Below are 15,224 nucleotides of genomic sequence, written 5' to 3'. Positions count from 1 at the left end.
TAAGCGACATTTCAAATATAGTTGCAAATTTTGCTGTAACTAATGTAAAAACTATTGGGTTTTCGGTATTCCGAAGTACAATTTCCTCTAGGGGGCGGGCGCCCCACCTTGCTTCCCGCCCTGATGGGCGCCCTTGCTCACGTCCATTTTTATCCTTCACTTTTACAATATACATCAGTGGGCCAAGGAACAATTCAAGGTGATTCATAGTAAAATAAAAACAAAAAATACATTTGTTTGTATTAATTCATTTATTTATATATAATTACGAAGCGTTTGGTAAAATCAAGTATACACATTCATACAATTATAAGCTCAGTCTTTTACACACGTGAACAAAAGGGCAGATTTTTTTTCTTCAAGAAACTAAAACATATATAACCTTTTTTCTTTTCTTCTCTCTTTATTTGTCTTTTCAGGAACTAATTTATTATTTTTTTAAAATTATTATTATTATTATTATTTAAAATCTGCCCTGCAGAAGATTTAGCGAACAATCACCACACGCGGATACATACAAAAAATCATTATTTACATCAAAAGGTTTTGTTTTTACTTGCAGGCGCAAGAGTTCTCGGGACAGGAACATTCTCCACCATCCTTACACTGACATTTGTCTGTGGACAAAAAAGAAAGAAAACAAAATAATTAATATATTATAGTCAATAATAATAATAATTTAACGTTAAGACTGTTAACAGTGTTGATTACCACACACAAGTGATGATTTCAGAGGATTTTCTCCGGGGGCGTTAAAAGTATATTACGAAAATACTGGCAAGCAGTGGCGGATCTAGAAAAATGGGAGGAGGCAGAACCCAAACTATGGTAGATATATCATAAGTTATCTTTATCATCTTAATTTGAAATCCGTTTACGCGCTTTAACAGAAACTAGGAATATCTAATGTTTCAAAAATTTTCCAATAAAGCATAAAAGGCAACGCTTACAAACTTTCAAAAATGTATAAATAATACTTCAATTATTTTTGTCACTGAAAAAAACCGGGGTGTATCCTTCCCAAGCTAAATCTGCCACTGCTGGGAACATTGAGCAGGATAGGATGAATATATGGTCCCGGGAAGGGGGGATTTCCTAGCCCTCGGGTCACCCTCTGAAATCGTCACTGCGTACACCATCTTTGTCTTTTAACCTACTGATTTCTAAAGTGAATTATTCTTGTTTTCTTTCAAATGAACAGGAATTTTTAATATTTTGATATAACTGATTTATTTTTCAAACCTATTTAGGTAAATATCTCTTACTTCCTGAAAATTAAATTTTGTTATATAGAGGCAAATTTAGCCCGGGGCTGGGGGGAGGGGAGAGCGTAGGCCCACAGGTTTTAGAGTAACAAAAATAATGGAACCATTATTTATATATTTTTGAAATTTTATAGTGAGTGTTGCCTTTTATTCTTTACTGGATTTTTTTTGAAACATTAAATATATTTTCAGTTGCAGTTCTTCTGTTATGCAATGTGCAAAATAATATTTGAGGTCCACAATGTCAACATCCAATCCAGCCATAATATCTATCGGCAGAAAGTTAAGTTGCAAACTTCTATAGGAGTAACGAAAAATTGTAAATTCATGATATACTTATCATAGTCTGGTTATCTCCCCACCCCCTTCTTTAGTTTTTGTCTTCTGGATCCACCACTGTTCTTTACCCGACTATAAGACGAGATTTCTTCCCAAATTTTTCATTCGAAAAATACAGGGTCATCATTCGTAGATTAAGCTTTGGTAGCTGAGGTATATTACTTTCTGTAACAGCTTATACGAAATGTTACATCATACCCTTTCCTCCATTGGTGTAGTCCAGTGTTTCTTTCAGAAAAAATGTTCCGGGGGAGGCACGCTTAGTATTTGGAGGGGCAAATATTATTTTCAGGTGGTACTATTCTATTTATATTATAGACGTACTATTTTGGTCTCCTCTGAGGCACTCTCAGAGCTCCGGGGAGGGGGCGGGGGGAGAATGACCCCAAAAACATGTCTGGAAGAAGCACTGGTGTAGTCATTGTTTTGATTCTAAATAGTTATACTTGCAGTCATTGTTACGGTATATCGCGTTTGAATTTTGAGACAACATTCTTGAAAGTAACTGCACTATTCAGTTTTGTTGTGAAAGCCTGTACGGACGGAAATTTTACTGCGATCAATAATGGACGCGAGTCACAGCCCATGACTTTGTCGAAATACGTGAATCTACGAATTGGGAGTTCCAGACAAGATGGCGTCAGGGTTCGATGGCGTTTCGAACACCCATTTCGTGCAATTATTATTTTACTTCTTACAAGTGATATTTTAGATCCATTTTCTTTTGCATTTAATTTTATAGTGTGAACATAGGGCTGGTGTCAACGTATTCAATTTATTTACATAGCAATTTATCAATAAGTGCGGGCGAATTCAGGCTTATGTCCGCACCATTTTGGTTGCGACTTGTGCTGTGACTTATGAATATTTACTGCAATTTAATCTAATACAATTTCTCAACTCTATGACAATAACAATGTAATGGTCGACTTAGCCAAAGTGCTGCGACTCTTATCTTTAAACCACATTATTTGTACAGCTTGAATTAAATGAATTCATCCACGAGTTCGCGGTTCACAGCTGGTTCATTATTCAGAATTGGTTAAAAATAAAATTTCCAAGAAACCTTTTCAAAATACAGGAGTTGTTTTATAGTCGAGTAACTACGGTATATGGCCTTAAGATTTAATAATCCAGATATAATTTAAGTAATATTAAATGTATACACATATAATGCAAATTCATTTTAAGAAAACAACAGACCATTTAGTTAGACTTGAAGAAGATTCACTTTAGCCAGATTATCAAAATTCCAGTTAATTTCTAAGAAAACAGCAAAATATATTCTCATATACATCAATGGACTGAAAAGTAGGGCCTAAATATAGTGTACGTGGTACTCTAGACTTCTCAGTAGCCTGCCTACACCATCTTAGTTTTTCAGCCCATTTATTTGTAAGGATTTTTTAAATGTCGTTTATTCTAGCTTTGGACTGATTGCCGCAAGTAAAATCTGACCAAAGCAAATAACCTTTCATACATATATTTTTTTAATGATCAAGGATTTTAAGGTTGGTTTAAAGGGACAAGTTTTGCCGATAGATGGCACTACAGTCTTCGTATCTCCCCCACGTATTTTTTTTATCTTTCATGAAAATTCCTACCTTACAAATTTCTTATAAAAGTACCTTACAAAAGTTACTTCTACCTTACAAAAGTCTTACAAATTTCAACCTACAGACTTCAAATTTTTAGAAAAGGACCTTCATAATCTATGAAAGGCAATAATCCGTACCGACTTTTTATTTAGAATTTTCTTCATTGTTGAAATAGCTTGATTGTTTGTAAATGGATATCCAAATCTTTAACAATGAAGCTGTTTCAACAATGAAGAAAATTCTAAATAAAAAATCGGCACGGATTGTTTCCTTTAATAAGTTATGAAGTTCCTTCTCTACAAATTTGAAGTCTCTAGGTTGAAATTTATAAAAGAAATTGTAAATTCTCGTAAAAGGTAAAAAAAAAAAAAAAAAAATGCATGGGAGAGAGAGGAAGACTGTAGTGACATCTATCGGCAAAACTTGTCCCTTTACACTAACCTTAATTGTTTCATTTTAGTATTTGCTTCTTTAAGTCTATTTCAACAACCTTATTATTATTATTTTTAAAGTATTATAAATACATTTTCAGTGGCGTATTTACGATTTTGTTTCGGGAGGGGCTTTGCTAACTTTCAGGGGGGGCTTTGCCTGGCAATGTGAAAATTCTGCAAGATATTTCATTTACTTTACTATACTAAGCAAGATTTCGGGGGGGCTTAAGCCCGGAAGCCACCCCCCTAAATACGCCACTGTACATTTTATATTACTTACATTAAGTGTTGCTCACGAGACAAGACGTCTCGTCTCGCTTTTCACCTCGAAAATGAGACTAGATGACAATTTTTAATTTCGAGATGAGGTAAGACACGTGACAATCCTCGTCTCATTTTTCGAGACGAGATCTTTCTCGAGTGTCGTGGACAACATTAGTTCACCCAAATCTTAAATCCCACACACTGGTTTTAATGTTACATTATTAATAGTATAAAAACTGTAAATTGAGAAAGGGATTGTACGAAGACAATGAGGAGTATTTATCAATGTTTTACAGATAAGCAAGTCATTACACGATATACTCCAAAAATTAATATAGTTTAAATATACGGGGACACGCATGGGATCTCACTAGTAGAGCACTTACCTCTAGTGCGTAAGGTTCTTGGTTCGATTCCTGGCTAAGTAAGTTTGTTGTGGACAACGTGTCCGTGAGTTTTCTTCGAGATACTCCCGTTTCCTTTCACATTCTCATTCCACCAATTCTTCTATCAGCATTCACTTGATGTAATCATTGTCTCTCTCAGCCTAACGGGCACAAGAGTGGGACGTTAAGCTGATTTTTTTTCGAAAGTCTTAAATGAAATTCGAACGCCTCGTATATGAGCATTTTTTTAAAGTTCTAGGTCAAACTTCTAAAAACACTTAATTACATGTTCAATTATTTTAAATAAAAAATCCAAATAATAAATTTCACGTATTTAACATGAAGGAATTCCAAGATATGGTCATATAACAACCATAACCTTTATTTTACCTTCCACGTCGAATTAATTTTTTCATTCTATGGACTGTACAAATTTTAAGTTTCTAGCTTAGGCAGGTTTTCGTAGGCGTTCAACAGTCAAGACAAATTTTTTTTATATCTTGAGATTGTATTTTCTTGCGTTCACATTCAAATAAAATTGATAATAATTGAAGCTCTACAAGGCTTAAGCAGACCAACAGACGTTTTGAAATTAGGATAGCTATGTATGATTAGCACATCGTACTTCTATTGCCGTTGAAGAAAAACAAAAAAGAAACTAATTATTGTTTGATTTAACGTCCCACGATTATTGCCTTTAGGCTAAAGGTGACGGATAATTAATAACAATTAATAATTATTAAAGAACTGGTGCATTTACAAAGTGGGAGGAAACGGGAAAACTGCAAGAAAACCCATGGACACAATTGTATCCATCATAACACTCATGTGACTGGAATCGAACATATGAGTTCTCGCATCAGAAGTAAGTATTCTGCTATAGTTCTCCCTTCTTATCCCTACTGTTTCTATTTTTAACCAATATGCTATTCCTGTTTTTTTTTTTTTTTTTTTTCATCTGGCTTCTGAATTATCTTCACGACGCTGTGTGAACGCACAACGAACGCCATTTGGTTTTCTCACCGTTCACCTGATAACAATAATAATAAATAACAAGTAATGAATAAGTTATACCAACCTCCATGGGCCGTCTCGCCACTGGAGCACTTGCAGTCATCTCCACACTTGCACTCCTCGGTACACTTTCCACCGGTGCAGGTGTCTGGAAATAAAAAAAAAATAATTAGATATATCGGCATTAAAATCTTTTGTATGCAAATTTCACATTACACGTTAAGTCTGATTTTAGTGTAATTTACTTCTAGTATAATTTATATTTAAATTAAATACATATGCGAATTTCAAGATGTTCCGTGGACGTCCTCTCAAGGGACTTCTTGTGGGACACTTCTGTACTCTTACAGCTCCTCTGTGGCTAAGCGGTTAGCGTACACGCCTTTGGCGTAGGAGACCCGGGTTCAATTCTCGGCGGGAGCTCATGTGGTTCGGATCCCACGTTAATCACTAGGCCCAAGTCTCATATAGCCTCGCTGCTGAAAGAGACGTTAAACTCAAAATCAACTCAACTCAATTTCTGTACTCTCTGTGGGATAATCACATTGAGTTGAGTTCAGTTGGGTTTAACGTCCCTTTCAGCAGCGAGGCTATATGAGAGAAGGACCTACTGATTAACGTGGGATCCGAACCAAATGAGCTCCCGCCGGGAATTGAACCCGGGTCTCCTACGCCAAAGGCGCGTACGCTAACCGCTTAGCCACGGAGGAGCTCTGGGATAATCACAGGACGATTTTCAGGATACAAATTATTGTCTCGCGACCAGGGCTGCCAACTTTTCAAACCTGCTTACCCGTACATTCACAGCTTGAGTCGTACAAATTCAATTTCGTTAAATTATCCATGTGTGTGTTTGTTTTTTTTTTTTTAACCTGCTTAGCAACGTTTGTTACAGAAACAAAATAAAGTTGATTTGATACTGTAGAGGTCATTGACATTAATTTCTTTTCAGACTTAAATTTACACTTATTTTGATTTTTACCACTTTACTATGCAGATTTTTTTTATTATTATTTATTTTTTTTTAACATAAGAGTAAAATACTTTGCAGGTTATGTGTAAGTTAATTTTTTACCATTAGTTCAGATTTCAGTAAATTTCCAGACATATAAGGCCTTATGCAGAGTCGTTTAGAGGATTGATTAGCGTCATACTAAAGGCCTGACTACTGCAGGAAACATGTTAGTCGAACTCTTTAGTATGGCACTAAACACGCGTCAGAAAGACTCTGCATAAGGCCTATAGTTTCTTGCATCAGTTTAAATATCCCACGATTTTGATCAGAAAAGAACAGAGCAAGTAGGCCGCACGCGGAGAATGTCATGTTAGGAATGTTGTAGCTACCGTGGCGCCACGTAACTCAACACCGGAAAACAAAATTGCTGGTTGCATGGGGACTTATTACTATTGGGCTTACGCAATAGTTACCACTCTGTTCGTATCTTACTTTGTGATTCTGATCATAGTAGGGTAGGCAAATGAGACTATTTATATTATTTTATTGAATTGTTGCTTTTAACCAATAAGAGAAAACAATTGTTAAAAAATTATTAGTTCATCTGTGCATTTTGAATAGCAACCTGTACACCCGTATCTGAATTGTTAAACCCGTACAGTTGGCAGCCACGCTCGCGACAGGGGCATTCCGCATCCGCACATCTCATTGAAATCCAAGGGAAATAATGTGGGTTAATTTCAGTATCCTTCAAGTTTGTTTCCCTTTGAAATCCACGGGAAATCCCGTGAATTTTTCCATTATTTTTTTTAAGGCTTCTTGTCCGAGACTACATTTCCCGGGACAGATATGAGAAGTGTTGAACGTCTTTCTATGTGCAATTTAAAACTAGTATAGTACAATATAATATTTGATATTTAAGTACTGTCATTCAATACCCATGCGGGGCCGCGGTGGCTCAGTAGTAGAACGCTTGGCTCTGGTGTATGGGGTCCCTGGTTCGATCCCAGCTCACGCAGTGTGCTTTGTGGTGGTCAAACACAGTGTGCGTGGGCTTTCCCATTTCCTCCCACTTTCTTTATTCCACCATTTCATTCATTTCTCATTATCACCGTCTCCATTTAGCCTAACCGGCATAACCTTGGGACGTAAAACTTAAAGATTTCATTTCATTTTTCGACATCCATGCTCCAGATATTTTGGTCATCCTAAAATTTAAATTTTATGATTGAAAGAGCCCGAGTTCAAATCCCGTAGAAGGAAGACATCCTGATTATAACTCTATGCTTTGTTTATTATTATTATTATTATTATTATTATTAAGAAAAAGTTAATGCATTTATGACGGTCAATCAGTCAGCCCGAGAATTTCCGTGGATTTTCGAAAAATTCCCTTTTTGCTAAATTTCACCAGAAAATTTCCCTACATTAGGGAAATTTCCCTCAAACTACGAACACTGAAACGGACATAAAACTGGAAAAAAGCCTGTCAACCTAGGCAACCCATTACACCTATCCGTATTTCCTGTTGCATAACTGTAAAGAGGCTTCTGTCATTATTGTCAAGTCATTTGACGCAAACTGAGAAGCCTCCATGCGTCACCATTCTGTCTTCGTCTTCACGCAGGAATTTTCTGTTCTAAACTCGTCCATCAACTGTAGCCTCTTTCGCCCCTCCTTTTTCCTGCCACTGTACCTTCTAGCAGCTCCTCATGATACAGTTCCTTTTCGGCCGATGTCCCAACCACTTTCTCTTCCTTTTCCCAATTACATCAAAAATTGCCATTTGCTCTCCTACTATGTGTAACACTTCCTTGTTCATTCCGTTCGACCTAGATAACTCTCTCCATTCTTCCCCACAACCACATTTCGAAGGCCTCCCGTCTTTCTTCAATGCTTTTGCGTAATGACGGCATATACTACAATACTCCATACGAAACACTTCATTAGTGATTTTCTAAACTCTTTATTCAAAGAGGGACCGCGGTGGTTCAGTGGTAGAGCGTTCACCTCTGGTGCTTGGGGTCCCGGGTTCGATCCCAGCCCCCGCCAAGTGAACTTTGTGGTGGACAAACACCGTGTTCGTGGGTTTTCTCGGGGTTCTCCCGTTTCCTCCCTCATTCCACCATTTCACTCATCATCAACGTCTCCTTTAGCCTAACCGGCATAACCGTGGGACGTAAAACTCAAAGATTTTTTTTATTCAAAGACCTACAAAATAATGTTTCTTCCACCTAAATATTTCTTTCGCCATTTCTGTTCTTGCTTTTATTTCGGACGTTCCCATCTTATGTCCAGTGGCGGATCCAGCCAGGGGTTAGGGGGCCTAGTTCCCCCCCCCCCAGTTTTTTGAGTGACAAAAATAACTGAAGTTATTATTTGTATATTTTTGAAAAGTTTATAGTAAACTCACGATATATCAATCATAATCTGGGTTCTGGTTGTCCTCCCATTTTTACCTTCTAGATCCGCCACTGTTTATGTCTTCACCAGTGGCGTATTTACGATTTTGTTTCGGGAGGGGCTTTGCTAACTTTTGGGGGGGGGGTACTTTGCCTGGAAATGTGAAAATTCTGCAAGATATTTCATTTACTTTACTATACTAAGTAAGATTTCGGGGGGCTTAAGCCCGGAAGCCACTCCCCTAAATACGCCACTGGTCTTCACTAATATATTATGCAGGTATTCAAAATTAATCATCTGTTCTAGTTCCTTCCCTCTTACTTCTACTTACTCAATATGATAATCATGTAAAAACAACACACATTTGTAAACTGATGAATTTTCTTAACGACCGCTATACAGTATTTAAAAATATGTTAATATTTACGGTCAGGGTGCGAATTGGCGGGGGGGATGCCAGGGATTTCCCCCCCTGACAAAAATCTTTCCCCCCCTGGAGAAGAAAAATTTTATCCCTGGCAGGGATAACTTTTCCCCGTCTGGAGTATTTTTAAATGGACATGAAGATAGAAAAAGGAAACAATTCTTACTTTGCGTAGCTAACCTAAATATTGCTTGAGTGAAAATTTATGAAACATCTCACATCTCAACTGTTTTGTACTTGTTAGTGTATATATATATATATATATATATATATATATATATATATATATATATATATATATATATATATATATATATATATATATATATATATATATATATATATATGTGTGTGTGTGTGTGTGTGTGTGTGTGTGTGTGTGTGTGTGTGGGAGAACGGTGCGTATACGGGTGAAATTCATCCCCCCCTGGGAAAATTTTTCAATTCGCACACTGTTTACGGTCGTTGCTGAATTCGACAATAAGCAGAATCTTCGTGCATTAATAGACCATAAAAATAAATATTGATTGGTTTTCTTGAAGGCACGCAATGACTAAACACAAAAACTGTCTGGACATATCTGACACCTTTTGTGTCACGCAACTGGTAAAGGTTTGGCGCCGAATAAATAAGTGATTTCTTATCTATGGCGGTTAGGTCATTTTAACAATAGGACAAAAAGCTGTTTTTGTTTTTATCGTGTTCTCATTGTACAATTTTCATAATGTATCTGTGCGTTTTCTCTTGATCCATTCTACTTTTAAAAACCTAGTATTTTTGTTTTTATTTCTTTCTCTTTTTTGTATCTTTTTCTGTGTGTGTGCCTTGTTTTCCCATTAGTAATCAATATTGTTTAGAAAATGTGAATTGGTTCTGCGTAGAGATTTCTGGAAAGTTTCACAGAAGATTATTCTCTACTTGGCCTAACACGCAGGGGCGTCATTTAGGAGGGCAGGGAGGGGCAATTAAAGTCAATTTTCAGCATTGATTCTGTGAGAAAAGCCCAAGTACTAAATAGGAACATTACACTCTAAACCACATTCTTGATGCTATGCACCACAGTCTTACAATTACAATAAGTAATAGAATAAAAATTAATTATCATAATTAGAACGCTGTGAATTAGCAATAGTGAAATGGCAGTAGAGTTGTCAGTAATTGGCTGTAATTTTACAGAAAACTAACGATGCGTATCTTTTTATGTTATGAACGGCAATAAAACTATTAGGTTAACTATCCAACATGTTACGTTATTTAAGCTAAAGGAGACGGACCGTTAATGAAACAAACCAATTATGAAAGGATTTGTGAGATGAAAGTGTGATTATAAACATAACCTAGGAAAAGTGGCCGCGGTGGCTCAGTGGTAGAGCGTTCGCCTCTGGTGCTTGGGGTCCCGGGTTCATACTCTGCTACCGCCAAGTGAACTTCGTGGTAGACAAACACAATGTGCGTGGGTTTTCCCGGGGTTCTCCCGTTTCCTACCACTTTCTTCATTTCATTTATTTCTCATAATCACCGTCTGCTTTAGCCTAACCGGCTTAATCGTGGGACGTAAAACTCAACGATTTCATTTCATAACCTAGAAAAAATCAACAGACACGACAATATTATCTGTATGACCGGATCCAAACAGGCCTCTCGTATCAGAAGCAAGCGCTGAAGCACTAAACCACTATTTTAAAAAGAAAGGGCACGGTGACTCAGTGGCAGAGCGCTGAACTCTCGTGCGTGGGGTCCCTGGTTCGATGCCCGCCAAGTTTGTGGTGGACAACATCGTGTCAGTGGGTTTTCTCGGGATACTTCCGTTTCCTTCCACTCTCACATTCCACCAATTCTTCCATCGTCATTCACTTGCTTTAAATCAGTCTCCCTTAGCCTAAAAGCGCATATTCGTGGGACGTTAAAGTAAAAGATTTCATTTCATATTTTAAAAAGAAAATCCTGACCTATTTAGAAGGGTACTTATGAATGCATTTTCTCCTAGGAGCTTAAATGAATCTGAATTCTTTTTAGTTTTACGTTCCACGATTATACCCTGAAGGCTAAACTAGACGGATATTGAAACTTAATCACCGTGAAAGAATTCTTGAAATGAAAATATGGGAGGAAACGGCAGAACCCCGAGAAAATCCACGAACTCAAGTTGTCTGAGATCGAACCAAAGACTCCCTCGCGCCAAATGTAAGCACTCTACCACTGAGACACTTGGTCCCTTCTACGAAATTATTATTTTGCTGAAATAAATATTTGAACCTGATAGAAATTCCCACTTTCAAAAATACAACTGAAAATACGAATAAATCTAATGGGATACTTAAGAGTCTTCATCCCGGCGAAATTAAAATACCGCTAATTTTACAGTAATTATACGATATCTTCAAATAGATAAAAGATAATTGAAATATGGAACACGAGGGCCCTAGACAATATTATTTTGCGTAAGGTACCGTTATCACGAGTCACCTAGCAGCTTTCCGTTTTCAGCTGTTTAGAAACGCGAAAATAAATGCCGATTTTCAAAATGGCACGAAATCGAAAGCAGATAAGTGAGTCGTGATAACGGTATCTCATGTAAAATAATATTGTCTAGGGCGCTCTTGTTTCACATTTCGATTATATTTTATCTATTTGAAGATATCACATAATTACTGTAAAATTAGCAATATTTTAATTTCGCCGGGATGAAGACTCTTAAAGGAAATATTTCATCAACGCGGGAACGTTATATGAGACAATTTCAAGTCTAAATTTGAGACTTTTACTGCAAATTAAAAAAAAAAACTCCAAAGGTGTGAACGCTATCTTTTTAACTACAATAAACTCCTTCAATAAAAATTACATTCTAAACCAGTGATTCTCACCTAATTCTTATTACGATCCCTATTCTATCATATCCTCTTGCCAGCGACCCTCCTTATAATTTCTGGTTTGTAATAAGCTCCTGTTGGGCTTTTAATATACCTATTGCGGAGATTTCACGATATCCATTTATTTCTATAATAGTAGAATCTAATTCTTGTATATAATGGATAGAGTAACTTCCCTAAAAGCGAATGGATTAAACCCAAATTTGGTCAGTTCATTTATATTACAAATATCGAATCCAATCCGTCATAGTGTTTCAAAATTGATGCAGTTTGAAAATTTTAAAACTTTATAACTCCTTAATTTTGGGTCATATGATAAAAAATAAATAAAGTGTTTTCTAATTTTGGTTTAAAAAATTGGACAGTTGTTAAAAAAAAAGTTATTGAGTATTTTAAATGACTTGATAATGTGCGTCACGAAGATTGAACCGGACATTGCAGCACTAGTGAAATCACACAATACTCAGGTATCTTATTAGCTTTCAATTTTAATTGTATTTCAATATGCAGGTTTTGTTTCATTTGTATTTTTATGGTATTTCAATATGCAGTTCTCATTAGTTTCATATCGTACCTCTTTCATTTAAATAAACAACTCTGCTCCTGTTGAAAATGTTTAGTACACCTAATTTTTGTTGTTCTTAACAGTCTGTATAAAAATAAAATATGCCTATCAGAACAAAATTCAAAATAATATTTAAAAATATTTTCCGGTATTAGATTCTAGTTACATTTATCTCTTCCTCTTATCTTCGCAACCCCCAGGTTGAGAAACCTTGTTCTACACCATACAGTATGTGTAAAAATAAAAATATGCCTATCAGAACAAAATTCAAAATAATATTTAAAAATATTTTCCGGTATTAGATTCTAGTTATATCTATCTCTTCCTCTTATCTTCGCAACCCCCAGGTTGAGAAACCCTGTTCTACACTATACATATGTAGCATATTCCTTAATTTTGTATTTGCAACATATTGTAGAGTCATCAAAGTTAACATACCAAACCACTGTTTTGAATGATAAGACACAAAATTTCGTTGACTTGTTTCTAGAATGTAAATTTTCTTTTAAGAAAATATTCGACATACGAAACTGCTTTTCTGAGTGCACAACATTACCAATCGAAACCAGTACTCTTAGCTTGAAAACAAATTCAATAATTTCCAATATCAACAATATAATAAACATTTTTAGAGAAGTACGCTCAATATTTTGTTTCTTCACTATAAACGCAAAACATTTACTTGAATAAATCGTTTTCGAGTTTAAAATTCCCCATTTAAAAAAAAAAAAAACTAAACTCAAAAATAAACATATATTTGTAGTAGGGATATTAATTATACCGATATTTAGTCATAATATTATCCCTAACTACAGTCAATGTGTACGGAAAAATCAGAAAATAAACGAATAGACACTAATATAATACTGGATTTTAAGACATTTAGGAACCGATTTTCTGCGATAAAATGTTATATTTGTACCAATAATATGGTATCGTGTATTCTCAATCTGCGCGTCAAATAAATTTTCCTTTTCGAAGCTCAAGTTCGTCCAAATGATTTTGCTTTTTAAAAAGCGTTGAATGAAATTTAGCTTAAAACAACGTTCAAGCTTTTCTATTTGGCTACTGGTGATAAATGCGAAATTTTAAGTAGAAATATTGATTTTAACCTGTCAATAGAATAGCTAATTAAAAAACCAAAGTCCAAATTCCAGTAGGCCCTATATGAAACTTTACAGAAATTATTCTCGTCGACGATGCACTCACGTTATTACGTCCTTACTCACATATAACATGTATATTTACATGTCTTTCCTTTCTTTTTTACCGGTACCGGCGTATGCAAAGTGCAAACACACCCATTGAACAAAACTCACACTTAGTTAAAGCACTCGATTTCGATCCTGTTTTCGTTGTACGATAACACTTTTTGCCTTTAAGTAACAACATAAAACATACCTTTGCAGGTTTCACAGCATGGAGAAGGCATGATGGTCTGTCGGTTTTGTTTTGACAAACAGAAACAATCAAAACTGCAGAAAACGCTGAGTTTCTTGCTGATACAACACTTGGAGATTCAAGCACTGAACTACGCTGTCAATTCCGTGGAACCTTCTATTTATCGGGCTCCAGCTTTCTCCTGCGCAAGATCAGGGCATAGCGTTTCGTGTGAAATCGGGGTACAACGTCAAACATCCACTTTAACAATCGATCCATTGAATGAACCTCCGTTAGCCAATCAGGTTGCGACATTGAATCTATCTCAGCCACTAAAAATCTAAGGCGCGAACGGAGTAGCCAATCCGGATGCAGAACTCCAGACTACACCCACACTCTTACTGGTAGTGTATAGAGTACGCAAAACCTTACTCCGCGTGCAAAACATTACAATTTCTTTTTCTTCTTTCTTTTTCAGTTTAGGGTCGTGTGCACTGTTGTGTAACCGGCGGTGTTTCCTAGCGGTGGAATGTGGTAATTACCAAATCACGTGTTCCATGACAAGAGGAAAAAACCGTTCCAGTGATTTCAGAATCAGTGACAGGACAAGAGAACATTCAATACACTGCAGTTAATAATCATAAGGTTCATTTTCTTAAACAGAATTTACGTTTCGATTTCTCATTTCGAAAATTAGATCACATTTAATCAAATTCTCTGAATTTCATTTTCACTTTTGTTCAGAAAATAAAACTTGTCACAAATGAGTCATTGGAAACTTCCCATAGATATTTTTGTTTGTATGTATAGTGTATTGCAAACGTTTTTAACTATCTCCAATTTGTATATTATTATTATTATTATTATTATTATTATTATTATTATTATTATTATTATTATTATTATTATTATTATTATTATTATTATTATTATTGAGCTTATATGTACCAGCAAGGTTAGCATGCGTTCGTTTTGTACACATCTTCAAGGATTCGATACTCAGTGGGAGCATAAAATGAAATGAAATTTTTGAGTTTTACGTCCCATGGTTATGCCGGTTTGGCTAAAGGAGACGGTGATGATGAGGAATGATTGAAAATGGTGGAATGAAGAAAGTGGAAGGAAACGGGAGAACCACGGTGTTTGTCCACCACAAAGTTCACTTGGCGGGGTCTGGGATCAAACTCGGGACCCCAAGCACCAGAGGTGAACGCTTGGGGTACCACTTTTTTTAAACTTCCTGACTATTTTTTTCTATTTTAACCACTTCTCAGGACTACTAGACTCGACAGGAATACGAACACAGAAACATCGAGGACAGTTAAAA

At 36.0% G+C, this 15,224-nt stretch overlaps 1 long non-coding RNA gene across 1 annotated transcript; it reads right to left on the bottom strand.

The window, feature by feature from the left end:
• Positions 1–232: 232 nt before the first annotated feature.
• LOC145669520 (uncharacterized) lies at positions 233–14,078 on the bottom strand. The gene is made up of 3 exons (XR_014128209.1): positions 13,919–14,078; positions 5,365–5,448; positions 233–617 (listed from the first exon to the last, which is right to left on the bottom strand). It is a non-coding gene; the product is annotated as an uncharacterized LOC145669520 (long non-coding RNA).
• Positions 14,079–15,224: the final 1,146 nt, after the last annotated feature.

This window comes from Thermobia domestica, chromosome 14, assembly GCF_964235325.1.
Source record: "Thermobia domestica chromosome 14, izTheDome1.hap1.1, whole genome shotgun sequence".
In the NCBI taxonomy this organism is placed as follows: Eukaryota; Metazoa; Arthropoda; class Insecta; order Zygentoma; family Lepismatidae; genus Thermobia; species Thermobia domestica.
This window is presented reverse-complemented; position numbering and strand designations above follow the sequence as displayed.